Genomic DNA, 27,084 nt, shown 5'->3' on the forward strand with positions numbered 1-27,084 from the left:
GGGAAGTACTAGTTCCCCTCTACTCAGCACTGGTTAGGCCTCATCTGGAGTACTGTGTCCAGTTCTGGGCACTACACTTTAAGAAGGATGCAGACAAACTGGGGAGGGTTTAGAGGAGGGCAACAAAGATGATCAGGGGACTGGAAATAAAGCCCTATGAAGAGAGACTGAAAGAACTGGGCATGTTTAGGCTTGAGAAGAGAAGACTGAGGGGAGATATGATAGCACTCTTCAAGTACTTGAAAGGTTGTCACAGAGAGGAAGGCCAGGATCTCTTCTCGATCATCCCAGAGTGCAGGACATGGAATAATGGGCTCAAGTTACAGGAAGCCAGATTCTGGCTGAACATCAGGAAAAACGTCCTGACTGTTAGAGCAATACGACAATGGAACCAATGACATAGGGAGGTGGTGGGCTATCCCACGCTGGAGGCGTTCAAGACGAGGCTAGACAGCCATCTGTCAGGGATGCTCTGACTTGATTCCTGCATTGAGCAGGGGGTTGGACTCGATGGCCTTGTAGGGCCCTTCCAACCCTACTATTCTATGATTCTTTCAGCCCAAAGGCCACATTCAGTTCCAGAGATGTTCTTGGGGGCTGCATTCCAGTGGTGTCCAGGGCCAAAGGCAAAAGGGGTGGGGCCAATATACCAAAAATACCAGCTTATTTAGCTTGATGTTCATACTGCCAGTAACTAAGCCTTAGGAGAGGCATTTACATCTTTTAGAATGGCAGGGGAGCGGCAGGGTGTGGTGTGGGAGGCACACGCATGAGCCAGGAAACCACAAACCATGGTCAGTTGGGAGAAAGGGAGTGTGGCCAGGGGAAGGCGTATCGCCATCTGGGAAACCCTGGAGGGCCAGATTGGGACCCCAACTGGGCCACATTTGGCTGATGGTCATGAAGCTCCCCACCCCTGACCTAGAGGGAGGATATCACTATGGGCAAAATCATCTCCCACTTCAGGGCCAGTCCAAAACATTTTGCTGCCTGAGGTGAAGGACAAGATGGTGTCTTCCCCATTTCAGAAGTTGACCAGGCTGGCAGTTGAATTTTACTTTAACACTAGTGACAGGACACCATATTCCACTGAACTTGAGGACAGAAGGCTAGTTTAGAGGAGTAGGCCAGCCTGCCTGGCACACACAACTCTGTTCTCCAACACCATGCCACCTCTCTTTGATCCCCGGCATCTGCTGCCTGAGGTGGATACCTCACTGTGCCTAATGGTTGGGACAGCCGTGTCCCATTGTCACCAATGGGAGGGAAATGAAGTACACTAGCTCCATGGCTGGTGTACTTTTTCACCCTTTCAGGGGAACAAGGGGGCTTTGGATCCAGCAGATCCAAGGCTTCCCCTAAGCCCCCCTAACATGCCCCCTTTTATTTATTTATTTATTTCATTTCATTTCTATACCGCCCAATAGCCGAAGCTCTCTGGGCGGTTCACAAAAACTAAAACCAAACAACACACAATAAAACAATTTAAAATATATAGAACATTAAAACCACAATATAACAATACAACCACAATAAAACCTAGCAGCAGTACAGGAGTTTAAAATACAGATTTAAAACAGCAAAGATAAAAATTTAGAAAGCTAAAATGCCTGGGAAAATAAAAAGGTCTTCACCTGGCGCCGAAAGGAGTACAATGTAGGCGCCAGGCGAACCTCACTAGGGAGCTCATTCCAGAGCCGGGGTGCCACAACAGAAAAAGCCCTCCTCCTAGTAGCCACCCGCCTCACTTCCTTTGGCAGGGGCTCACGGAGAAGGGCCGCTGATGATGATCTTAAGGTCCGGGCAGGCACATATGGGAGGAGGCGATCCTTCAGGTAACCTGGCCCCAAGCCGTTAAGGGCTTTGAATGTTAACACCAGCACTTTGAATCGGGCCTGGAAATGGACTGGCAGCCAGTGCAGCTGGAAAAGTACTGGCGTAATATGAGCTCGCAGGCCAGTCCCTGTTAACAATCTTGCTGCCCTATTTTGGACCAGCTGAAGTTTCCGGACCGTTTTCAAAGGCAGCCCCACGTATAACGCATTGCAGTAATCCAGACGAGAAGTTATCAGAGCATGGATAACTGTAGCTAGGCTATCTCTGTCCAGATAAGGGCGTAGTTGGTATACCAGCCTATATTCCCTACCTCTGCAGAAAAACTGCTGGTGGTACATGTATACTAGCAGATAGTTTTGCTCTTGGGGACTCCTCCAGTAGCATAAGTGCTGCCCCGCCAGCAGAGCCCCTCTCTATCAGCTGAGCGGCACTTTTGCAAAATCTGACAGACTGCCAGACGCCAACTGGTTGGGCTGCAGGACTGCAGCCTGCAAATCAACAACACAAAAAAGCTCGCCAGAAAGAAAAGAAGAAAAGAAAAATATCACCATTCTGAAAAGAAGAGAAGAATTCCAAAGCAAATATTTATACAGCAGACAATACTTCTTGGGAAATATTTTTCTGGTGGGTTCAGTTTGTTCTCATAGGCTAAAAAGGATTCCCAAGTTTTTTGTAGAATGCGACTTGGAGAAATTCGACTGTCCCAAGGTGTTTTTTTTTAGTAAGCTAGCATTTAGAGCAATATCATGTCCCAGATTTTTCTCAGCCAGATCTCCATTCAACGTAAGCGACCTTCAGTTTTTAACTAAAACGATCTAGCTGACATTTTAATTTCTTGTAAGCTGCCCCGGGGCTGCAGTGCTACAGACACTTATCTAGATGTAAGTCCCATCGAGCTCAGTGGGGCTCACTTTTCAGTAGATTTGTATAGGGTTACACTGGAATATTGCTATTGCAAAAGAAGGCCTCAGTCTATTCTTATTCTTATTCTTATTATTATTATTATCAGCAGTAGTAGCAGCAGCAGCCCAGTAGTAGCAGCAGCAGCAGCAGTAGCAGCAGCAGCGTTATTGATTTATTTCTTGGATTTGTATACCACGCTATATCGAATAAGATTCCTGAGCACTGTGAACAATAGAAGTAGTACTAGTAACAGAAGCAACAGCAGTATAACAGTATGCAATGCTTATGGAGCATTTACAGTTTTCTAAGTGCTATACAAAAATTAAAAGATAAAATAGTCCCTGTCTATAGGCTCAAAATCTAACAGACATGATACTAAAGGAAATAGGAACAGGGAGGGAAGAGGAAAGCAAACATTGGAGTAGTTGCTCTTTCACTGGCTGATAGAAGGTCTTCCTTACGCTGTTCTTCCTGAGTGGCGAGAGACGCACTCTCCCAATGGCCCTTGGTTCCCTGGCCATGGCAAAGGCCAGTGTGCCTCCCTTTGGTTTTGCAGTCCCAAGGGTTGGACGATGACACCAACTATTACGAATAGACAAGGTGGGTAGGCTACAAACACTGAAGTTGTACATAGGCTCAGAAGACATTCACAAGATTTTAAATGCTGACCTACCCCCCAAACTGTAACATGTAACATACACTGTGCGGCAATGGGGAAAGCTTTGTCCACTGAATGCCAGGCGCAAGAGCCTGCCTGCCTCTGAGAGAAAAAAGTAGCAGCTCTAGTTCATAGAGAGGAGAGGGTAGAAAAGTCAGAGGAGAAACAGGATGTGGTGCAACTGGAGGCCCTTGGCAGGGGCCAGAAAAGGCACTGACTAGGAGGTGAGACATCTCACCCCTGCAATAATCTCCAGCGCTGAAAAAAAGAGAGCTGCTGCTGCACTTAAATAATGTGCCAGTTCCCTCTCTCATTCAATTACTTCCCAGTAGTGCAATGAATAAGCTACAAGATATGTCTGAGAGTTGTGTTTGAGGAAGTTAAACGGACCTCATTATCATTCTCCCCTTTGTCCTCCTAGGACTTCCACACGCTCTGTCATCACTTTTCTCTGGATTTGAGCTGTGATTTGTGGTGTCCCTTACAGTTTCTATTTCTTGCTTCTGGCCATATGCTTGCTTCTACAGAGTCTGCAGTAGCTTAGCACATGTTATTGTAGTGAAGTAGACACTGATGTGACCTGTGCACAAAGATAGGTTAGTCTGGTTCGTTAGAGAGAAACACATACCCTGGAATTTGCATGAGCTGCCCAATTTTGATGTTAGAAGGATGGGTCCAAGCCATCAAGGCTGTGCACAACGGATGGATGATCCTTTACCACAGGATTGTGGAAACTCTTTCAGCCCAAGGGACACACTCCAGGAGTGGGCAGGGCCAAAGGCAAAAGGGGTGGAGCCAAAAGTACAAAAACAAAAACCCCTGCACTAAAGGGAAATGGCCAAATGATTGGTGATTGGGAGAAATGGCATGGCCTTATAGGGAACCCCGTAGGACAAGATTCAGTCTCCTGGAGGGTCAAATTTGGCCCCTAGACCTAAGGTTCTGCACTTCTGGTTTTGCCATGTTAAAGGGTGCTTCCAGACAGAGAGCTCTTAGCACTGGGCTTCTTCACATGGAGCTTTTATCCTGCTACTGAGATTGCTCACTCATGGACGTTTGTGGATCCTTTAGATGACACCGTTAACCTCCTGGGTGTCTCCTGCACTAAGTGACCTTTCTTCCATTTTAAGATAGATCAGAGATAATGAGGTATCAAATTACCCTGCTTGTGTTCTGCTTGAGTTCCCTCCTTTGAAAAAGGAAAAGCTGCAAGAAGAGGAGTGAGATCAATGGAACATATGGAAGACTCAGATAACGGGGAGGGGGAAAAGGAAGCACGTGTAAAGGGAATCCTTTGTGATCCTGTATTTAAAATGGAAGCAGAAAGCTCTGTTTTAAATGCGCGATTTTAGGCTGGTGTAAAGATCTCACTAACAATCAAAAGTCATTGTGCAGCAACTCCACCTTTCCTTCCTTAATGGATTATTTTATGATAAAAGATGAAAGAAGAGGTGGGAAAATATGGGATGGCTACAAATGGAAGATGTCAGATGGACCCCTGTAAAGTAAGGCAGGATGATTGCACAATAAAAGCCTCATCTGGTAGGACCCAAAGAATTCCAGGACAAGAACAAGCTAGGACTGGAAAGACACTTCGGGCTCCTTCACACAGAGCTTTTATCCTGCTATTGAGATTGCTCACTCACAGATGTGCGGGTCTTTTTCATGATGTTGTTAACCTCCAGGGAACATCCAGAGGTATTTACTGTTTATTTCGCTCCAAAAAGATCTGGAACTAACAAACCATTTTTTAAAGTCGGAATGTAACACAATTGAATCAGCCACTAGATGGTGCTGTTTCATTGTGTTCTATGGAACCTTGAAAAGTAAAAGCTTCCTCTCTCAGTAGTCATGCGGTTGCTGTCTGGGAGCCACAATAAACACAGGAAGGTTCCAGAACTGGAGGACTGCAGAGTTCTTCTTTAGGGGTTCATTACACAGAGTTTTTATCCTGCTATTGAGATGGCTGTCTCTCTCGGAAGCTTGCAGGCTCTTTACATGTTAGACTCCAAGGTGCCTCCCATCATTTTCCCCAACCTATCTCATGTTTTCCCCAAATGCAAAAAAATGTGGTATTTTCCCCAACCCATGGAGCAGGAGTACCATAACCTCCCCATGAAATTCTCGGAAGAAACCACCGTGTCTGCCTGCTGTGGGTGTTTGTTTTCAGTTGTTGGGGGCATGGTCAGGATGACGAAGGCATTGAGGATGGGAGCGGGGTTGCACGGAAGGAGACCCGAGCAAATTTGAAAGGAGTGAGGGCAAGAATCGCCTGCTGATTGTGACTCCTGCCTCTGCATTTCTCAACTGGAGGGAGAAGAGAGTAAAATGCCTCCCTGCAATGAAGGGAGATGCATCTGATCCCCCACCCCACCAAGCTCAGAAGCAATGTCCTCTGTTGTTTCAGAGCACCCTATTAAGTTCATTGGGGCTTACTCCCAAGTAAGTGTGCCAAGGGTGGCAGACTTATAGTACAATCTTACATTTTATGTCTATTCAGAAGTAAGTCAGAGGTTTCCTGGGGGCTGCCAGAAAACAGTACAGCAGAAGGTAAGCTATGAAAACAAGAGCCCCCCCCCCCGCCACTCCTTTGCACACATGCCAGGGAGGGAGGGAGGCACTCCCTCAGTTCAAACCACGTGGCTGCCTTGTAAAGAAACCCTTCCTAATCCCACAAAGAAACTGAAAGCAGGAAGCTCCAGAAAGGATGTGTTTTTTTGCAGGTTGTTTTGCTGGCCAACAGTAGCTGCCAATGAACCTGATGCTCTATGAAACATTTGACCTGGATGCAAATTCCACCTATGATGTGTCCACCGAAGGTTACAAAGTTCTTTACACAGATGTGTATGGCCATTGCCACAACATGAGAGAAGACGAATACAGTGGAAATGAGCATATGATTGTCACTGGTATTGTATGAAGCTGAAGCATCATCAAGCTCAGCACAGAAGAAGCAAGGTGATACATTACTGACCTTGCTTTTGAGTGTGCCAGGAACAATCGATGAAGCAAAGTCACAGCGGTACACCAAGCAAACCTTGTGCAAATGTCTGATGAGCTCTTCCTGAGAAAGTGCAGGGAAGCAGCAGAACACTGACAATATTAATGAAATGTACCTTGACACCATGTGTGTGAATACAATGCGAGATTTCTTACAGTTTGATGTCCTTCTCATGCCCAACCTATATGGTGATGTCCTTTAATCACTTGTCTGCAGGGTGGATTTGGGGCCTTGAAATAATACCAAGCAGGAACATTGATACCAATAGTTGCAATGTTTGAATAGAGTTGTGGAGCAGCTCTGGAAACAGCAGGTAAAGACTCAGCAAACCCAACTGTGTCTCATGTCAGGGTGGCAATGCTGCCACATCATTTGGCACTGCATGAAGATACCTCAAAATAGGTGTGCTTGGCTAGTGTGGAATTCCACTGAGCAAAAGTCTTCATCCAACCCATTGTATTTGCCTCTCTCTTTAGGAAAGTATTTTTGGGAGATCTTCTTTATTATTTATTTATTTAGATTTATATTCCATCTTTCCCCAGAAACGGTGCAGCTAACAATAATAAAAATAAAAATAAAATACAAAGTAAGCTATACTAATTATATATATTGCAATATAAAAACCAGAACAGATAAAAACACATCTGTAAAAAGGTGGCAATTACAATAAATCTCACACACACACACACACACACAGTGTGCAATAATAAATAGCTACATTGTTAAAAATTCCAGAGGGTATGCCTGTTACTTTGTTGCAAAAAAACTTATGCCACAATAAATTTGTTAGTTTTTGTGGTGCCACAAGACCGTTTGTTGTTTTCACATTATTAAATACATTTAACCCAAATGGATCCAATGACTCTTGTGTTTGTTCTCTTGGTCAACTTTTCCCCAAAATCTTTGTTGGAAAGGTGCCCCTTACCTCCATGACACAGCACATGCTTTGCATGTAGATTCAGTCTTTGGCCTCTCCAGTCAAAAATGGATATCCATTAGTATCAGGACCTGAAAATACCCTTGTCTTTGAAAGCTGATGTTAGTCACAGGAGACAATACAATGGTCTGATCCAGTATAAGGCAGCTTCAAATGAATCCAGTATATCACATGAAAATGAAAGTGTGGTTAGTAACCAAATTCCTTTTAACCAATTAACAGATTAATCAATGTAGGTGTCAAGGGCTCCTTGGAGGCCTCTCTCAGTCTAATCCAGTAGCCAAGTCCAGACACAGACAAAGGGATTCCTTTCAAAGCTTTATTCTTCTTTTACAACTTAACAACTATACTGTTTGCAACTAGATCTGAGCAGCACAGTACCTATGCCCTAAGTTGGAACAGTTGGTCCCCGTTGGAAAGGGAATTACTGGCAGACCCCTGAACTTAAGGACTAGGGAGAGTCCCTCCCCTTTTCCCTTGGATCCTCTGGGCGCAGCCGTTGTTTGCGCGCCAACCGGGCACTACGCCTCCTTTCTGCGCCCTCCATTTGGCGCCGCTCTCTGCATCGGCGTCGTGCGTCCACCAAGACTACTTCCCGCACTCGGTCACTCCCTGGACTGCTTTCTATTCTAGGAATGCTGGTGGGAGGAATCTCCGTCAGCTGTGGGCCCTGGGAAAGAGGAGCGCGCTCCTCTCCCAGGAGCGACTGCTCTTCCTCAGAATCAGAACTACTCTGGGATTCTATGGGCTCAGTGTCCACCCTGACAGTAGGTGCCTCTTCTTTGAGATATTTAAGAAAGTGTAAAATTGCAATGAGTCAGCAGATGTTACCGTTCATCTTTAAGAAAGAAAGCTTCTTTAATATTTTCCTTTTCATTTGCTATGGCAAGAGCACAATGTAACTAAAAGGGCATACACAAATAAACAAAGAAGTGTGCCCTTAACTGGGAGCCCGATCAATTAAAATTTGGCCATAATCATAGAATCATAGAATAGTAGGGTTGGAAGGGGCTTACAAGGCCGTCGAGTCCAACCCCCAATCAATTAAGGGAGCAATCCTATGGCCGCGAGTCAGCAGCTAGACAGCCATAGGATATGTGGTTTTCCGGGAACTGACCTCAGAGCCTGTGTTCCGAGGTCAGTTCCCTGAGAACTGACCTTCCCCCTCTTCCACGCTGCCTCGCAGGCAGTGCGGAACAGCCCCACATTCCATGGTTAGAGGAGGAGCACAGAGCAGCCAAAACAGGGCGTTCCCGGGCACGTTACAGGGCGGGGAAGGCAGAAATGCTGGTACAACACATCCTATGTGTCCGGCAGCCACTTCCCCCGCTCCGCCTTCCCGCAGCTAGACAGCTGGAATCGGATGTCTAGCTGAAATGCAGGGCAGGAGAAGCACGGAGGGAATGATCCCCTCTGTGTTTCTCCTGCCCTGCATTGGATAGGTGGCCACCTCCAAGTTAGGAGGCGGCCACCTATCCCAATAAGATTGCACCCAAAAGGTTTTGTTGATTAAGCCCTAATGACACCATATTTTAGAGCATGTCACTTGTGAATGTTGGGAGGCAGGAAGCACACAAGGCAATTTTATAGCTGCAAAATGGACATTTTAGCCAATGTAGGTTTTTCATTAGACCAACAATGGATTGGGAGTATTATTCCGTGCACTGTGGATACAGTTAGTGAGCAAGAGGCAGTCTGTGGCAAACTGGTTTTGTGGGATCGGTTCCAGCTTCCTTCTGATGAAGTGGACAAGGTGCTTTCATCTGTAAGGTCGACCACCTGCTTACTTGATCCTTGCCCATCTTGGCTCATTATGGGCTGCAGAGAGAGATTGGGTGAGGGGATCAGGGCGGTGGTGAATGCCTCTCTTGTAGGGGTGTACGAAACCCCGCTTACCTGGCTCCGCCAGGTTCTGCGGGGGGGGGAGGCAATCCATTCCTCCCCCCCAGAATCCTGCCTGGCCAGCTCTGCTCCGCGGCCAGGCCGTGGAGCCACTGGCCAGGCCAAACCGCAGCAGGGCCTCCAGCCACTGCGGGGCTGGTGCGGATGCAAATGGCGTCCTGTGTAGGGGATGCCATTTGTGTCCCTATGCAAGCCCGTGATAGGCTACATAAATATATATGTAGCCTATCACGGGCTGGCGTAGGGACGCAAATGGTGGCCGCTATGACTGCCGCCATTTGCGGCCGCAGCAGCCCAGCAGCGGCTGGAGCCGCCACTGCCGGGGCCACAGCCGCAGCCAGGTAGACTTCGTTTTGTGGGGCTTTCGCGGGGTGGTGGGGTGGGGGGCTCCGTTCCACCATGGATTCTGGGAGGCCAAATTCACTGGAATTTGTCCCCCCTGGGATCCGTGGTGGAATTCTCTAACATCCCTACTCCCTTGAGGAGGGAGTGATGCCATCAGCCCTCAAGGAGGCAGTGATAAGACCAGTCTTAAAGAAGCCCTCCTTGGATCCCTAAGTTCTGAACAACTTTCGCCCAGTCTCGAATCTGCCATTTTGGGGCAAGGTGATTGAGTGGGTGGTGGCGATACAGTTGAAGGCACACTTGGAAGAAGCCGCGTATCTGGATCCATTTCAGTCGGGCTTCAGGCCTGGGCATGGGACAGAAACGGCCTTGGTCGCCTTGGTGGATGATATGACGAGGGCTCTGGATAGGGGTGAATGCTTCTTCCTTGTTCTCCTCGACCTCTCAGTGGCTTTTGATACCGTTGACCACGGTATCCTCCTGGACTGCCTGGAGGGGTTGGGCACTAGGGACATCGTATTGCAGTGGTTCCAGTCCTTCCTCTCTGGCAGGTTCCAGGGGGTAGCACTGGGAGAGGAAGTTTTGGACCTGTGGCCGCTCACTTGTGGGGTTCCACAGGGTTCCATCCTCTTCCCGATGCTGTTACATCTATGTAACATCTATGTGAAGCCTCTGGGGGCTATCATCAGGAGGTTTGGGGTGTGGTGTCATCAATATGCAGATGACATGCAGCTCTACCTCTTGTTCAAATCCTCACCAAGGTTGGCTGTAGAATCCCTGTCCAAATGTCTGGAGACGGTGAGTGGCTGGATGGGGAGGAATAAGTTGAAGCTGAACCCTGACAAGGCCGAGGTATTTTCGGTGGGAGACAAGAGGAGGTTGGGTGATGTTGACCTGGTGTTGAATGGGGTACGGCTCCCCTTGAAAGACCAGGTCTGCAGCCTGGGGGTCATTTTAGACTCCCAGCTGTCCATGGAGGCTCAGGTGTCAGCTGTGAGCCGGACAGCGCTGTACCAACTCCATCTGATATGGCGGCTGCGCCCCTACCTTCCCGACCATCTGCTCCCATCGGTAGTACATGCCCTGGTCTCCTCTCATTTAGACTACTGTAATGTGCTTTACATGGTGTTACCCTTGAAGACGGTTCAGAAGCTGCAGCTGGTATACAACGCGGCGGCTCACCTGATTAAAGGTAGCCACCGGCAAGATCACATCACTCCAGTGCTAAGGAGTTGCACTGGTTACCAGTTGCTTTCTGGGCCAAATTCAAGGTGTTGGTTTTGACCTTTAAAACCCTATACGGTTCTGGCCCAGCCTACCTCAAGGAGTGCTTCCAGCAACACCAGATAGGCCGCTCAACAAGATCAGCCTCGGATGGCCTTCTCTCTGTCCCATCAGTCAGGACAGCTAGGCTGGTGAGGACGATGGAAAGGGCCTTTTCTGTGGTGGCCCCCACTCTGTGGAACTCCCTCCCTAGGGAACTCCGCCATGCCCCCTCTTTAATGAGCTTCCACCACGCATTAAAAACATGGTTGTTCAGGCAGGCATTTGGGGTGGGTTTGGGTATTTTTAGAAATACGGTGTTTTTAATGTAGTATTTTATTGTTTTAAACTGTTTTTTTGTTGTACATCGCCCAGAATGGCTGGGTGACAAGCCAGATGGGTGATTAATAAATTTAATAAACAAATAAACAAACAAAACTGAAGTGCAAAACCAAACCAAACCAAAACATTAAGTACCACCTGTGAAACCAGCTTTGGTGGAAATGGTTCTTCTTTTCCCTTGATTGCCATGTTATCATTGTTTGTTTGCAAAGGAGGGATTATTCTGCACCCTTCAATAAGGAGGGTCCAATAGTGGTGGGTCATAACAATCTCTACTCATACTGGATCCTGTTCCTGTGTCTTTAGCAGCAGCTTGATCTGCGGACATTAGCAAAAACTACCAAGAGCCTTGTGGCCTCTTAAAGACTATCAAATTTATTTTGGCATAAGCTTTTGAGAACTATAGCCCAGTTTATCAAATGCATGGCGTGTTACTGAGACGTTGAGGTTTTTATGCAATACATATGATGGTGGTCGTAGTGGTGAGGGGGAGGAATTGTAAACAGGGAGGTGAGAAGGAAATTCATTGCAGAAAGTACTGACAGCAACACTCACATTATTGACAGTGGCCATCCACAGTACAGCGGCTGCTGATAACACAAACATCCTGACACTAGGTAAGCCAATTAACACATGTAGTGTGATTTAAAAAAACCTTTATCCCTGTTCAAGTGTCTGGTGATAGAATTAAACTGGTTGATGAAGTCTGACTCAGCAGTCTGTAATGAGACTGCTCTAATCTCCCTTTGAAGTTTCTTTGCTCCACAATTACCACTTTAAGATCTGTGATAGTGTGTCTTAGGAGGCTGAAGTGTTTTTGAATAATGCAATTTCTGATTTGTGTCCATTTATTCCTTTCCACAGAGACTGGCCTGTTTTTCCTATGTAAAATGTAGAAGGGCATTTCTGACAGAAGATGACATACATCACATCTGAAGATGAACAAGTGAATGAATCCCGGATGTTGTGACTGACAGTATTAGGTCCTGTCACAGTGTTTGCAGAGCAGATATGGGGACAGAGTGGTCATCTAGGTTTGTTGCAGGGCCTGGTCCATGTGTCTGCATCCTTGTTATGTGGCCTGTTGTTGCTAGCGAGTAGCTGTTTTAGCTTGGGGGGCTGACTACAAGCAATTACAGGCCTACCACCCAAGGCCTGTGAGAGGCAAGTGTCATTGTTGTGAAAGTAGGCCTGACTAGGCCTCTTGAGTAGTTTGGTTCAAGCAACCAACCCAGGTGCCTGATGGGATTGGAAAACCGTATGTGTGTTTGACAATGAGAAGGTAATTGTAAGTTGCTCATTATGGGCAGGGAATTCTCTTTAAGGAGTAGCTTAGGACCTTAGAAGTAAGAGATGATAATGTAGCTGTACTGATAAGAGTGTTACTTGAGTACTAATTGGTTTCTGAGCATGCATAGCATGTTTTCTTTTTTCTCCAAGTTTCAGTATGTATAAAGATGCCCTATTTTTCTTTTTGATCAGACTCAGGTCTTGGCTGACTCCCACAGCTGTGTGGTGCTCTAATACATTTCTGACTGTTCAACCTAACCTGCCTTGGATATTTCCTTAACAATTTGGTGCTGTGACTTGGATCCCAAATGCTGAGGAGAATCGAACCAATTTAGACCACCGTTCACTGAATATCCCAGAAGCACGCACCAAGGTAAGAGACCTTTTGAAATCTTTAAGTCTGGGACTCAATGTGAAGCTGCCCGTGAGACAATTCTGCCTTGGCTGATGGGATACTGCCTTTAAAGAGACAGTCAGTAATTTAAGCACTTGGTAAGTTTTTGTTTTTGTTTGTTTGGTTGGGTTACAGAGGTATGTGGGATATGGCGTCAGGTGAATGAGAGTTGCCTTGTGTGAATTGAGGAAAAGAGTAGAATGAGAGTTACCTGGTATGAATTGAGGTAAAAAGGGGCAGGGGAAATTATCGTCGCTAGAGCCATGTGTGAGTGAGTTTTCCTTCTTCCCTCCATGGTACGAGCCGGCTGACTAGGCTCAGACCTCCTGAATAAATCATTCCTGAATGAACTGAGATTGCAGTGAGTGACCCAACCTTTCCTTCACTCCCTGCCATGGTATGAGCTCCCTAGACCATGAGTTACTGACTGTGCCTCCAGTTCAGTGAGAGTCCTGTCTGACCGTCCCTTGGAATTTGGCAGTGCCTTTCATTTCTTGCAACCTGTGGAGACCTCTTGATTGTTTTCCTGTGTGAATTGAAGATGGGGTGGGATTCTTCCAAAGACATTCCACAGCCCCCAAAGGGACACCTTCCATGTACATGTACAGGAATTATGGACCTAAGACTTGCAAGTTTTAGACAAATGGAAATTGGACTTGACCTGTCCAAACAATTTCCCTTAGTTGGGACCTTTGATTTGGACAGAATTGTGCATTTAAAGGGAGCCTTAGAATCTCGAGGTCCAAGATAGCACTGGGTCAATGAGAATGCATTCTTTAATTGGTATGTTGAGATGTCAAAAAAGGTCACCAAAGTCCCGAGGAGTGGAGTCTTAAGGGCTCCTGAGAAAAACTGAAACACCAGATCAAATTTTGAAACATCAGAAAAGCCACAAAAATTTCAGAAAAACAGTGATAGCTTGTTAAAATCCTAACTGGGTTAGCATGAACCAACTCATGTGAGTTATTTTGCCCCAAGAAGTGAGTGCTAGATTAAAAGAACAAGCAAATTGGCCAAATCAAGAACCATCTGATCTTAATACTTTAGACCAAGCGTGCATCAGATGCTGCAGAAAACTGATTAGGCTAAAAATAAATAATCAATTGTAAGCAAAACAAAAGTGAGACTAGAGCAAACTACATAGATTGTCTAAAGACGTTTTTGAAAAAAATATTTCAGCATTGCTGCCACTTTTCTGTAGCCAAATTGAGCATTAGAAAAATAAGCGTCCCCACCAGCCTGGCCAGCTGATGGAAACACTTCACACCTCCAAGCTGCTTCCTCCTCTCCCCCGCTCCCCTTCTCAAAACATCTAAGGCAGCTTCGTAAGTTTTTCTTTCTATTGACCAGAGACCTTTTGTGTAAACTTGGTTGCACTATTTTTTTTCCCCTGACAGAGTATATTCAGATATTCCTGAGCCACTTTCCTGGTCTTCCGAAGCTGAATGTGCTTCCACTGCTCCAAAACAAGTACTGTTCTAAAACAACTTGGGCTTCCCAATTCTGTTTACTCTCTTCTGTTATAAAAAAAAATGTGCTCTTAGTGTGCTTGCCTAAAAGCATAGAAATAAACACTGACCAGTAACATATTACAGTGCTTTCCTTGATTGTGCAGCCACTGCCTTCCTTGTTCAAGCCTCTGAAAATATTGTGCTATGTTCTCCTTTAACTCTTTGTGTACCTCAGTGGCAGCTCTTCTACTTAAAGCAAAGACTCAGCACCTATCTCAATCATGCCTCTTCAGGTATGACATTTTGCTTCCCTCTAGTATGTATATTACAGTGCAGCGTTGTTCCACTCTAAATCCTGCTTCTTTGCTTCCTAATGCTTCTTAAAGTATCCCTTATGATTGTTTAGAAGTGGCTGAGCAAAGCCACATCCCGACTTGTGAGATGAGCCACTGACTAATGTAGATTGTGTATATTTTGTGGATGGGTCTTGTCAAAGAAATGCTAAAGAGATATGCTGTCTGTACTTCCCATATTGTAACAGAACAAAATTCTTTTGCCTAACTGTACTTCTGCTTATGTGGCAGAACTTTTTGCCCTCTCTAGGGCTACTGTCTTATTCCTTTCAGCAATAAACTAGTCTCCCATGGCAGCTTTTGAAGAAGTTGCACAACTCCAAAATCAGGCCCAAATGTTGAAAATGTAGAGACTGGCTGGTTGTCCTCAGTATGCTGACCATTTGTGGCGCTCCCCGGATGGCTGCCTGGTAGCGCCCATGGTCCTTCCCCAGCTTGTAGTAGCAGATAAGAAGGGTAGAGTCGATTGAGTCAATCCCCTAATAAGTGAAGGTGCCACAATGATTTAGATAAAGCAAGTTGCATAAATGTGAATAATGTGTTTAATGTACTCAGTAACTTTGTTTTTGCTTTTAGAGAAAATGTCTTTATATCTGTATTTGTGGCTATTGTTCTTGCCATGTGAGAGTGTGAGCTTTTTATTCCTCTTAGTAGCATCAGCTTCTCTCATGTAAAAATCAAGATGCAATGACTGTGTGTGACTGGCAATAGAGAGTGAGTGTTGGCTGAGAATCGTCTGTATGGTCATGTATTAGCTAATGTGTTTGAACATGTATTGTAGCTTAGGCTCAACCTTCTGTGTGTACCAGTAAGTGTTACTTCACAAAGAAGAAAATGCAAGCTAAATTGAATGTTTGTTGAGGGATGCTGCATGTGCTAGAATGATGCTGTCAAGACGAGAATGAGATTTTTAAAGTGGTTTAAGTAAGTTTAAACTTTTATTGAAAGTCACTGGTGAGATATATTTGTACACTGAGGTAACAGTGGATTTGAAATCCTATGTGTTGTGCATTGTCCCGTTGTTGTATTAGTTATTGTTATTTTCTTGCTTTGTCTTTTTGCTTTGTATGTAGCCTAACAAGCTTAATGATAAATGATTTGTTTTAATTGTTTAATAAACAACTGAATCTGTGAGAATTCAAGGGAGGAGTGTATTAGATTGTTTCAGAAAAATAGCAAGCAGTCACGTGTGAATTTGCCCAGAATCATATGCAGTAATAATGCAGTAAACAATAGCACAAGTACGCTGATTTGCTAAAAAGTGAGCAATTTTCATGATTTTAGAGTTTGTTCTCATAGCTGTATTCACATAGAGTTAAAGCCACATTTTTTTTCCTACTCACAGAAGCTAAAATAATGCACCGTATTTGCTCTTCACACTGTATACCTTCTAACTGATAAGGAATGCTTCTTTCTGTACTGTGAGAAAACTTATTTTGCTGCCAAAAGAGAAAAGACTTGGTGAAGGGGGGCCAGCAGTGTGTGTTCTTTCTGACAGTTTTCTAACTTAGTGAGACTTGCTCTATAAAATCCTGAGGGAATTAGCCTGTTGTCTGTTCTCTTCTGAGAGAAAGAAGGTGCACCTCCTGCTCAGATAGCCAGCCCTGAAGTACGGCATCCCGTCACTCCCCTGGAAACCAGTGTGACTGAACTGAGGGTTAAGAGACGTGTAAGCTTTCTTTTAACATAAAAACAGATTTCATTCAGATGAAGAAAAGTTTGGACTGGGAGCCAGGAGATCCAGGTTCTAGTCCCCACTCAGCCATGGAAGCTCACTGGGTGACTTTGGGCTAGTCACAGACTCTCAGCCCAGCCCACCTCACAGGGTTGTTGTTGTGAGGATAAAATGGAGAGGAGGAAGAGGATAATGTAAGCCACCTTGGGTTCCTTGCAAGAGGAAAAAAGGCAGGATATAAATGCGATAGATAGATAGATAGATAGATAGATAGATAGTAGTGTGTACAAAGCTCTGCAAATTTAACAGCATTTCCAGTGCCCCTACCATCCCCAGCCAGCAGGGCTGGTAGGAAAAAAAAAAAGGAATTGAGTCTTAAAGAACAAATTAGCCAAAATCTGTGCTAAAACTGGACTTAAATGGCGTGATGCTCTAACTTGGCCCTGCTGAGTATGTGTGCCACTTTGCACTGACAGACTGGACTCAGTCCCTATGCAATCCTTACAGGAAGACCCATGAGACTCCCATCTTCAGCACCTATTTAAAAAACAACTTACTAACCTGCACTTACGTGATGAGACTATGTTGAACTATTGCCAAGCGTTAATGAAGTGTGTGAAGGCTTTTCATTCACAAGTTAAAAAGTGCTTCCAGATGTTCCTGCGATACAGTGTCACAACCTGTAGCCTAGAGATTGAGTCTACATCAAAGTCCATCAGAAGAAGTCTTCCCTTGGGCCTCGTGGGAAAAGATCTCATTAGGTGCTGTTGACCACCCACACCACATGAAGCTGAAAAGACAGCCTACCTGGATCCCTGCATCCCGGTACAAAAAAGTGTTGCCCCCTGGAGACCACGTGCCCCAGAACTAGACAATGCTAGATGTGCCCTAACACAGAGTTCATCAGCCCTTTGAGTCATTTTAGACCTGGAAGAGAAGAACATCTCTAGTTGCCATCGTGGTACTGGCTTGTTGCCCCTTTTCCTACTATCGTGTGAGATCTTCTTAGACTTTTGGCACTTTGGCCTCCTCTGGATTACAAAATAGCCACCTCTAAAGGACTAGTAGTGAGCCAAGCACTTGCTGGCGAGGTAAGCATAAGCCTAGCAGTGAGCCTAACTCCTGTTAGTAAAGAAAGAGTTGTCTCAGCCTCCACCAGAGGCACATTTTCATGATGTGGCCCACCTGCATCCTGCTTCTGCTTGACATCTTTAGTTGCATGAAAGCAAAGAACACTTTCCTAGAAGTAGTAAACCAGATTCAAGTAGACTTGAATGTATCCAACTGCTAGATCTGCAGCCATGTGCCAGTCCATGCTCTTAGAAGCATACCAATGATCCCAATTCCACAATATGTGACTAAAATGATTAAACCCTATTACCTAGATCTACCAGAAACAGCCACCTAGCAAGATGTGCAATGTAATAAGCATAATTGTTGTTTATATTGTTTTGTTCCATGTGATCATAGCTTTGATTAAATGTTGTATCAAATTCCTTACAAAAACTATACATAAAGCTGAACTGCACCAGATGGTCAGTAGAATGCAAACAGAAATGTGGAAAGAACAGAAAGACGGCAGTAAAGAGACTGAACAACTGATAACAATACAAGCATAGATGGTGAGCCTGATAGGCTCAAAGGGGGGATTGTGAAAGTAGGCCTGACTAGGCCTCTTGAGTAGTTTGGTTCAAGCAACCAACCCAGGTGCCTGATGGGACTGGAAAACCGTATGTGTGTTTGACAATGAGAAGATAATTGTAAGTTGCTCATTATAGGCAGGAAATTCACTGTAAGGAGTAGTTTAGGACTTTAGAAGTAAGAGATAATAATGTAGCTGTACTGATAAGAGTGTTACTGAGTACTAATTGGTTTCTGAGCATGCATAGCATGTTTTCTTTTTTCTCCAAGTTTCAGTATGTATAAAGATGCCCTATTTTTCTTTTTGATCAGACTCAGGTCTTGGCTGACTCCCACAGCTGTGTGGTGCTCTAATACATTTCTGACCAACCTAATCTGCCTTGGATATTTCCTTAACATTGTCCAGGATGGGCTGCACATGTTGATATGTATTGGTGGTTTTAGCTAGGAACAGTTGTATCATAGGCCAGCTGTATCATGTTTATCTCTATGCTATGAAAATCTTTGTCTGCTTATTTCGGGTGATCAAGTGCTTCTTAAACGCATAAAGAGCAAACTAGACTGGGTTTCCCCCAACTACATATTATCTTTGTGTGTCAGGGGGAGGGAGGTATCCTTCAGCGTCAGAAGTGCTGTTTCTAGGAGGAAAGACTGAGGAATTTTACCGGAGCAGAGGGGAATTCTCCATATTTCACCACACTTTGAGACATGATGACTATATGACTCATGCTTGAGGAAAGCTGAAGTTACTGGCACTTACATGTGTTCACCTCTATCGGCAGAGCTGCTTCTTTGTTTGAAAATAAAAAAAATTCCCATTAGGCGCTGGGACAAATTAAAAGCAACTGGGCCCTCTACTTAATCATCCCTCTGTTACTTTGTTAAGGGGAGGCAACCTGATGCCCTCCAGAGTTTTTAGACAACTCCCATAATCTCTGATTATTGGCCATGGAGGCTGGGGCTTATGGGAGTTGTAGTCCAAAACAGGAGGGAATCAGGTTGCCTCCACCTGGTTACATACAGGTACACACACAAACAGACACACGTCCTTGTATGCAGATACAACAACGAAAGCTTCACCTATGATTTTTTGCTTGTCACACTGAAGTCCCCCCCCCCCCCAAAGGTTAGCAAACATAAAACACAAGGAACAACTGAGAACCATGATAGCTAAAGGAAGCAGGACTGAACAGGCTGTGGGATGGGAGCTGAGGAAATGGTGGGCTGTGGAGAGACATGGAGCTGAAAAAAGAGAGCTCAAGTGGAGAAAGTGGAGTTGGGCCAAAAGGTCTTAGAGGTTCCAGGGGCAGCGGGACTGAAAGGCTGTGTGCTATTGGCAGGAAAGAAAGGGATAAGCAAGGCACTTTTAGGAGATAGGAGGCTATGACCCAAGGAGCCAAAAGGGGTTACCAGGATTGCTTCCAGATGGAGAGCTCCTAGCACTACCAATTGGAAGGCACTGTGCAATTATTCCAGTTTTCCCCTCCTTAATAGATTTCTGCGGTAAGAAACAAGGTGGAAGAAGTGGTGGGAAAACAGGGGAGGGTTCTGAGTGGAAGACAACAATGTCTGTGCCTCACCGTCCGTACAATTCCATGAATCAGGCCAGCGGATGGTGTGATAAAAGCCTCATCTGGAAGCATGCCAGGTCAGGTCTAACTTCTAACAGGAGTCCTGTAGTTTTGGAAGTGGGATAGAAGGAGACTTCTGCCAGCTAGGAAAAATTTGAAAAAGTGCAGAAAAGGGCAACCAAAACAATCAAGGAAACGTTACAACATTTGGGGATTTTAAGTTTAGACAACAGGAGAGTAAGGGGGGAGGGACACATGATACATGTTTATAAAACTATGCATAGGGTGTGGAGGAAGTGGATACGGAGATATTTTTCTCCGTCTCTCAGAGTACAATGTGATCATCCAATGAAGCTGAATGGTGGGCAATGTAGGACCAAAGGAAGTACTTCCTTAACACAGTGCATGTTTGGTTGAACTAACTATAGAACTTGCTACCACAAGATGTGGTAAAGGCTTTAATAGGGGATTGGGCAAATTCAGGCAGGATAAGGTTATCAGTGGCTACTAGTCACGATGGCTATATGTTACCTCCAGGATCTGCATTCCAATTGCTGGGGGGAAAAACAGCAGGAGAGGGCTATTGCTCCCATGTCCTTCCCAGAGAGATTTGTTGGCCACTGGTTTTGTGGGCTTCCCAAAGAGATGTGTTGGTCACTGAGGGGTACAGGATGCTGGACTGGAGCATCTCTACACCAGCCTAAACCCCCGCATTTAAAATGGTTCCGTTTCCCTATGCCTCTGTTTTAAATGCAGGATCATGATGGACTCCATTACAGGTGCTCCCCCCACACACACACACTTTCCCCTGTATCTGATTCTTGCATGTTTCATTGGTCTAGCTCCTCTCATTGTGGGTTTTCCTCTTTGCATGAGGGAACTCAAGCAAAACTCAAGCATTGTGATTTGATAGCGATAGCTCGTTATCTCCGATCTTTAAAAAAAATGGAATAAAGGTAATTTAGTGCAGGAGACGTCCTGGAGGTTTATGACATCATCTAAAGGACCCGCAAACTTCGGTGAGTGAGCAATCTCAATACCAAGATAAAAGCTCCAGGCCATTTGGTCTGATGCAGCACAGGTCTTCTTACATACTTATGACAATGCATTCCTGGGAGTGGGAGGGAGCAATGAGAACCAAGAAGTAATGGGATGGTGCTAAAGCTCACTTGTTGTCAGCCATCTTAGGTGCCAATCATTGGGCAAAAAGGTGGGATATTTAAAAATAAATAAATAAACATAAATGAACACATTTCGTGTTTCTTGGGGCAGGGACCTGTTTTTGCCTTTGTTTTGTTTTTTGCTTATATTTTTTGTAAAGCACCATGTGCATTGATGGTGTTATGACAATATATTAATATGCTCTTAATATAACATTTTTAGTGGTACTTTTTATTATCTTTTGCATCTTTTTTACCATTTTGTGTTTGTTTTACCATTTAATTATTGTTGGTTGCTTTAATGTTTGGATGCCACTATATTCTAAAGTGGGTATAAATAAATCATCATCATCATTATGTTGACTTAACTGGTCAATCTTTTGACTGCAGGCAAGATTCTAGTTATGTGTGACTACACTAGACTTTTAGTCTATTGCCTAAATGTAAATGTGTGTAATAATGTAAAAAAAGCCATACTTGTATAATTATTATCAAACCAAAAGTAGTAAAGGCATGCCAGGCCCCAGAAGTCATTTCCCCATCTTGCAGACCTAAATATTACATAGAAAAAATTCCATCGAAATGTATTGGTGGTTTGTTTGTTTTTAAAATAACTACAATTGGAGTTGGGATGTTGATTTTTTTTTTAAAAAAAATAATTAGTACCATTTCATCTGTTCAACAGAGTTATCTTTGCTTTCGGAGAGCCCGGTTTCCCAGAAGGGAAAGCCACAGTTGTATATATTCTTGATCACATTGTGCTTATTTGTGCAGGATGTGAACGAATGGCCTCACATGATGCTGAATCATCATCTGTTTTTGCTGAATCGCTGTCAGAGAGGGGGTTGAGGTCAAAGCCATGCCCTGAGATGCATACACAAGAAAAGTGTTACTTCTCCAAATGGTGGGTGGAAACATGGTGGATTGGATGACTATGCATGCAATCCCAAATTGTGTGCCTGTTGAGCCAGATGTACTAGCCTGAAAGACAACCATCAACCAGGTTTCAAGGTCAGAGCAGGGATGTTCCTAGAGCTTAATTGTCCTGTGCTTTGAATAAACTGAGGACCCCATTTTGTATTTATTACATTTAGTACATCTCCATACCACCCAATAGCCAAAGCTCTTTGGGCCAGGCTTTGTAGAAACTGTGTTCTTTGCCTAGCTCTAGATGGTGCTTAAACCAGTTGAAATGAGAAGATGTTCCTTAAGAATGTTAAGGAGAGCTTGACTGATTCAGATTGAGGGTGCATCCAGGGCTTTCTTCACACAGAGCTTTTATCCTGCGATTGAGATTGCTCCCACACGGAGGTTGGGGGCTCTTTACCTGTCCCTCCAGGGTGTCTCCTGTATGAAATGCCCTTTGTTCCATTTTTAAATAGATCACAGATAATGAGTTATCAAATTACTCCATTGTGTTCTGCTTGAGTTTCCTCCATGAAAAGACTTAAAGCGGCAAGAAGAGGAGCGAGATCAATGAAAGATCATGGAAGACTCAGATACCATGAGAAGGAGGGGGAAAGGGGAGGGGGGAAAGGAATTGGGTGAAAAAAGGAGTCATTGTGATCCTGCACTTAAAATGGAACCAGAAAGCCTTGTTTTAAATGCAGGATTTTAGGCTGGTGTAGAGATGCGGCTTTTGTTGTGCAATTGCGATGCCTCGTTCACGGAACTATAGGATGGGTTCATTCAACGACATCTTCAATTTGTAGGCCTCCTTTTATTTACCAGGAAAAAAATCATTATGGAAGAAACGATGGAATAGCTGCACACAGCGCCTTTGGTGTGTTTGTGACAGGAGCCCTCCATCTGGAAGCACCATGAGGTTTACCACTTTTTTTGTACAAACGACCATGTAGTTTACCACTTTTTTTCCAATAGTGGGCAGCCAGTTGCTTCAGAGAAGCCCACAAAGAGGGCTCAAAGTCAACAACCTCGTGCCACATTGTTTGTCCCCAGAATCTAATATTCAAAGGCATACTGCTCTTGCACATGGAGATTCCATTTAGCTATCATGGCTCGTAATCTCTACGGATAGGTCATCCTGTATGAATTCGTCCAACACTTTTAAAAGCTGCATAAACAAGTAAAGGGGCCCATCATGAGAGTAAATCCTAAAAGTTAGTTATGTGTTGTGTGAAATAGTATTCTTTTTTCTTCCTCTTGACTCTACTGCGGATCAATTGTATTGTGCTGAACCTGAGCTCTGATATTATGAGAAAATCTTTTTGTTCATTCTATCCTCACCATAGGAATGGGAGAGAAACTTGTCTAGTTTGCATTCGAATGCAGTTACTTAATTTCGCACTCCTGAACCTATCTGCTAGGGGTGGGCAACACATGGCCCACATGTGCCCTCCCAGGTTTTTTTGCAGCTCTGCTCCCAAAGTTGCTGCTACCACCAAATTTCTGCCAAATTTTGGTGGTGCAGCAGCAACAGCAAAAAAGTTACATTTTCACTTTAAAGCAAGGCACATGGGGAGAACACACCTTGCTTCAATGCAAATTCACACTCTCCCAAGGCTTCCAAGAGCACAGTTTTCATGCTCCCTTCATGTCTTGTTTTAAAGTGAAAGTGTGGCTTTTTCCCCACTGTTGCTTCAGTGACGGGGGGGGGGGGTGTACGCGACCCTTGGAGGACACCAGGGGTGGGAAATTGCCCCCTCTAAAGTTGCCTATCCTTGTGATTTTGTGATGGAGTCCTCCAAGTAAAAAATGCATAAAAAAATATGAGGGGAAAGTGTATACACAAAAATGTGCATATTTGTGAAAATAACATTAAAGTAGGTTATATTAGGGGAAATGGCTTGCAAAAAATGTGTACATTAGGCAAAATTGCATACAAAAATGTGTGTATTGGGAGAACTGTGCACAAAATGTGTATGAATTATTGTGCAAATTTGTTTAAAAATAATAACTTCAAACTGATGTGGAAATGAGATAAAACCGAATTTAAGACAGAAAAAATGAGAAACTGAGAAAAACGGAAACTAACATATTCATCCATCCCCTTCCGCTAGTTATCATTTTTTGAGCCTTTATCATATCCTCCTTTAGTCATCTTTTTTCTGAACTGAAAAGTTGCCAAAAAGTTCTAAAGCTCCTTTAGTCTTTCCTAATGAGAAGGTGCTTCCAAGCCTTAATCATTTTGTTTGCTCTTTTCTGTCCCTTTTCCAGTGGTAGGTTTTCTTTTTGAAGACTGGGTAACCAGAATTGTTTTATCTGTTTCTTTATTATAATTATTTGTTTCCTACCTTTTAACTCAAGGAATTTACAAGGCAGCCTCCAAACATATAAACAACCCTGACAAGAATAAGATGATAAAAAACACAGGACACCATTGTAAAACCTAATAAATAAAACAGTACATACAAAACAGTAAAACAGCAGACTGACAGTGCACCCCTAGGCATACCTACTCAGAAATAAGTTAAAAACGAAAAACAGAAAACAGGAGGGAGGTACAAAAATCAGAAAGAATGCAAAAAAGGAGAAACTTGTTCTCAAAAGTGCTAATTCTAAAAATGTATTCCCGTTCAACGTGTTTCGGTTTCAGAACACTAGGTTTCTTCTTCAGGAGTGATCTTATACTTCCAACTTCAGTGAAATAGCAAAAATAGTTTACAGAATAGCCATTTTCAGCATGTAGCAAAGACATAGTTATTTGTCCAGGCATTTGGGCATTAGTTATGGCCCAGTTGTTGGGGACTGCTTTTGTAGTGTTCATGTTAGACTGGGGTAGGTGGGGGGTGCAGGGGCTCACAGAAGATCTGTGTATTAATGAATGAACGCTTTTCGTATTGTATTGTTTGTAGGTTATGTTTTTATGGTGTTTATTTGTATTTGTATTATTGTGCTGATTATGGTTTATGTGCTGGTTATGATTGGTTTTGTGTTTTTTCTGTTACGTTAATTATGGAGTTCTGTATTTGTGCGTAAATCGCTTTGAGACTGCTTTTTGTGGTGGGAAGAGATGCATAAATTTAACTTTAGGATAACTACCCCCCCGCCACCCTCCTCAAGAAGTAACCTAGTGTTCTGAAACATGCAATACATTTTAGAATGTTACTTTTGAGAACAAGTTCCTCCTTTGACATTCTTTCTGCTCAGAAGTAAGTCCTATTAAATTCAATAGGATTTATTCCCACATAACATTGCAGCTTAAAAGAGCAGTTAAAACAGCATAACTAGTCACTAAAACCTAGGTGAATAAAGGCATTTTAACCTGTGGCTAAAACCTAGCACCTCTCAAGGTGTGGTACCTGGCCAAGAGCCTTACAGCATAATCCTATGCATGTCTACTCAGAAGTAAGTCCTGCGTTCAATGGGATTTACTCCCAGGTAAGTGTGTATATGATTGCCGCCTCAGTAGCTGACCTCTAAGACCAACAAGGTTCAGAAAGATGGAGATGATCTTTTGTTGTTCAGTCGTTCAGTCGTGTCCGACTCTTCGTGACCCCATGGACCATAGCACGCCAGGCCTTCCTGTCCTGCGCTCTCTCCCAGAGCGTGCTCAAGTTCATATTCATTGCATCGGTGATGCTATCTAGCCATCTCATCCTCTGTCGTCCCCTTCTCCTTTTGCCTTCAGTCTTTCCCAGCATCAGGGTCTTTTCCACAGAGTTTTCTCTTCGCATTAGGTGGCCAAAATATTTGAGCTTCAGCTTCAGTATCTGTCCTTCCAATGAGCACTCAGGGTTTATTTCCTCTAGGATTGACTGATTTGACCTCCATGCAGTCCAGGGGACTCGTAAGAGTCTTCTCCAGCACCACAGTTCAAAAGCATCAGTTCTTCGGCACTCAGCCTTCCTTATAGTCCAGCTCTCACAGCCATACATTACTACTGGGAAAACCATAGCTTTGATTAGACGGACCTTTGTCGGCAAGGTGATGTCTCTGCTTCTTACTATGCTGTCTAGGTTGGCCATAGCTTTCCTCCCAAGGAGCAAGCGTCTTTTAATTTCATGGCTACAGTCACCGTCTGCGGTGATCTTGGAGCCCAAGAAAGTAAAATCTGTCACTGCTTCCATTTCTTCCCCTTCTATATGCCAGGAAGTGATGGGGCCAGATGCCATGATCTTGGTTTTTTTAATGTTGAGTTTCAAACCAGCTTTTGCACTCTCTTCTTTCACCCTCAACAAGAGGCTCTTTAGATCCTCTTCGCTTTCTGCCATTAGGGTGGTATCGTCTGCATATCGGAGGTTGTTGATAATTCTCCCAGCAATCTTAATTCCAACCTGTGATTCATCCAACCCACCGTTTCTCATGATGTACTCTGCATATAAGTTAAATAAGCAGGGTGACAATATGCAGCCTTGTCGTACTCTTTTCCCAATTTTGAACCAATCGGTTGTTCCATGTCTGGTTCTTACTGTTGCTTCTTGACCCTGGTACAGGTTTCTCAGGAGACAGGTAAGGTGGTCTGGTACTCTCATCACTTTAAGAATTTGCCACATTTTGTTGTGATCCACACAATCAAAGGCTTTAGTGTAGTCAATGAAGCAGAAATAGACGTTTTTCTGGAATTCTCTTGCTTTCTCCATGATCCAGCAAACATTGGCGATTTGATCTCTAGTTCCTCTGCCTCTTTGAAACCCAGCTTGTATTTCCGGTAGTTCTCGGTTTGCATACTGCTGAAGCCTAGCTTGTAGGATTTTGAGCATCACCTTGCTGGCAGGTGAAATGAGCGCAATGGTGCGGTAGTTTGAACACTCTTTGGCGTTGCCCTTCTTTGGAATTGGAATGTAAACTGACCTTTTCCAGTCTTGTGGCCACTGTTGAGTGTTCCAAATTTGTTGGCATATTGAATGCAGCACTTTAACAGCATCATCTTTTAGGATTTTAAATAGCTCAGCTGGAATACTGTCATCTCCGCTCACTTTGTTGTTACTAATGCTTCCTAAGGCCCACTTGACTTCACTCTCGAGGATGTCCGGCTCAAGTTCAGTGACCGCACTATCATGGCTATCAGGGACATTCAGATCTTTCCTGTATAGTTCTTCTGTGTATTCTTGCCACCTCTTCTTAATCTCATCTGCTTCTGTTAGGTCCCTGCCTTCTTTGTCCTTTATCATGCCCGTCTTTGCACAAAACGTTCCCTTGAGATCTCCAATTTTCTTGAAGAGATCTCTAGTCTTTCCCATTCTGTTGTTTTCCTCGATTTCTTTGCATTGTTCATTGAAGAAGGCTTTCTTGTCTCTCCTTGCAATTCTCTGGAACTCTGCATTCAGTTGGATATATCTTCCCCTTTCTCCCTTGCTTTTCGCTTCCCTTCTTTCCTCAGCTACTTGTAAAGCCTCATCAGACAGCCACTTGGCTTTCTTGCATTTCTTTTTCTTTGGGATGGATTGAGTTGCTGCCTC

At 44.1% G+C, this 27,084-nt stretch overlaps 1 long non-coding RNA gene and 1 pseudogene across 1 annotated transcript in view; both read left to right on the forward strand.

Moving 5' to 3' along the window:
- The first annotated feature begins 6,149 nt into the window (after window positions 1-6,149).
- On the forward strand, window positions 6,150-6,683 carry LOC146358238 (isocitrate dehydrogenase [NAD] subunit alpha, mitochondrial pseudogene; annotated as a pseudogene).
- A 5,762-nt stretch (window positions 6,684-12,445) lies between these two features.
- Window positions 12,446-27,084, forward strand: part of LOC146358239 (uncharacterized) — a 38,378-nt gene continuing 23,739 nt past the window's right edge. Inside the window, exons 1-2 of the long non-coding RNA XR_014787012.1 lie at window positions 12,446-12,469; window positions 12,670-12,850. This is a non-coding gene — a long non-coding RNA (uncharacterized LOC146358239). The remainder of the gene's footprint in view (window positions 12,470-12,669; window positions 12,851-27,084) is intronic.

The sequence above is a fragment of the Heloderma suspectum genome, chromosome 1 (genome assembly GCF_057233095.1).
Source record: "Heloderma suspectum isolate Gila_16-S chromosome 1, 16-S_ref, whole genome shotgun sequence".
NCBI lineage: Eukaryota > Metazoa > Chordata > Lepidosauria > Squamata > Helodermatidae > Heloderma > Heloderma suspectum.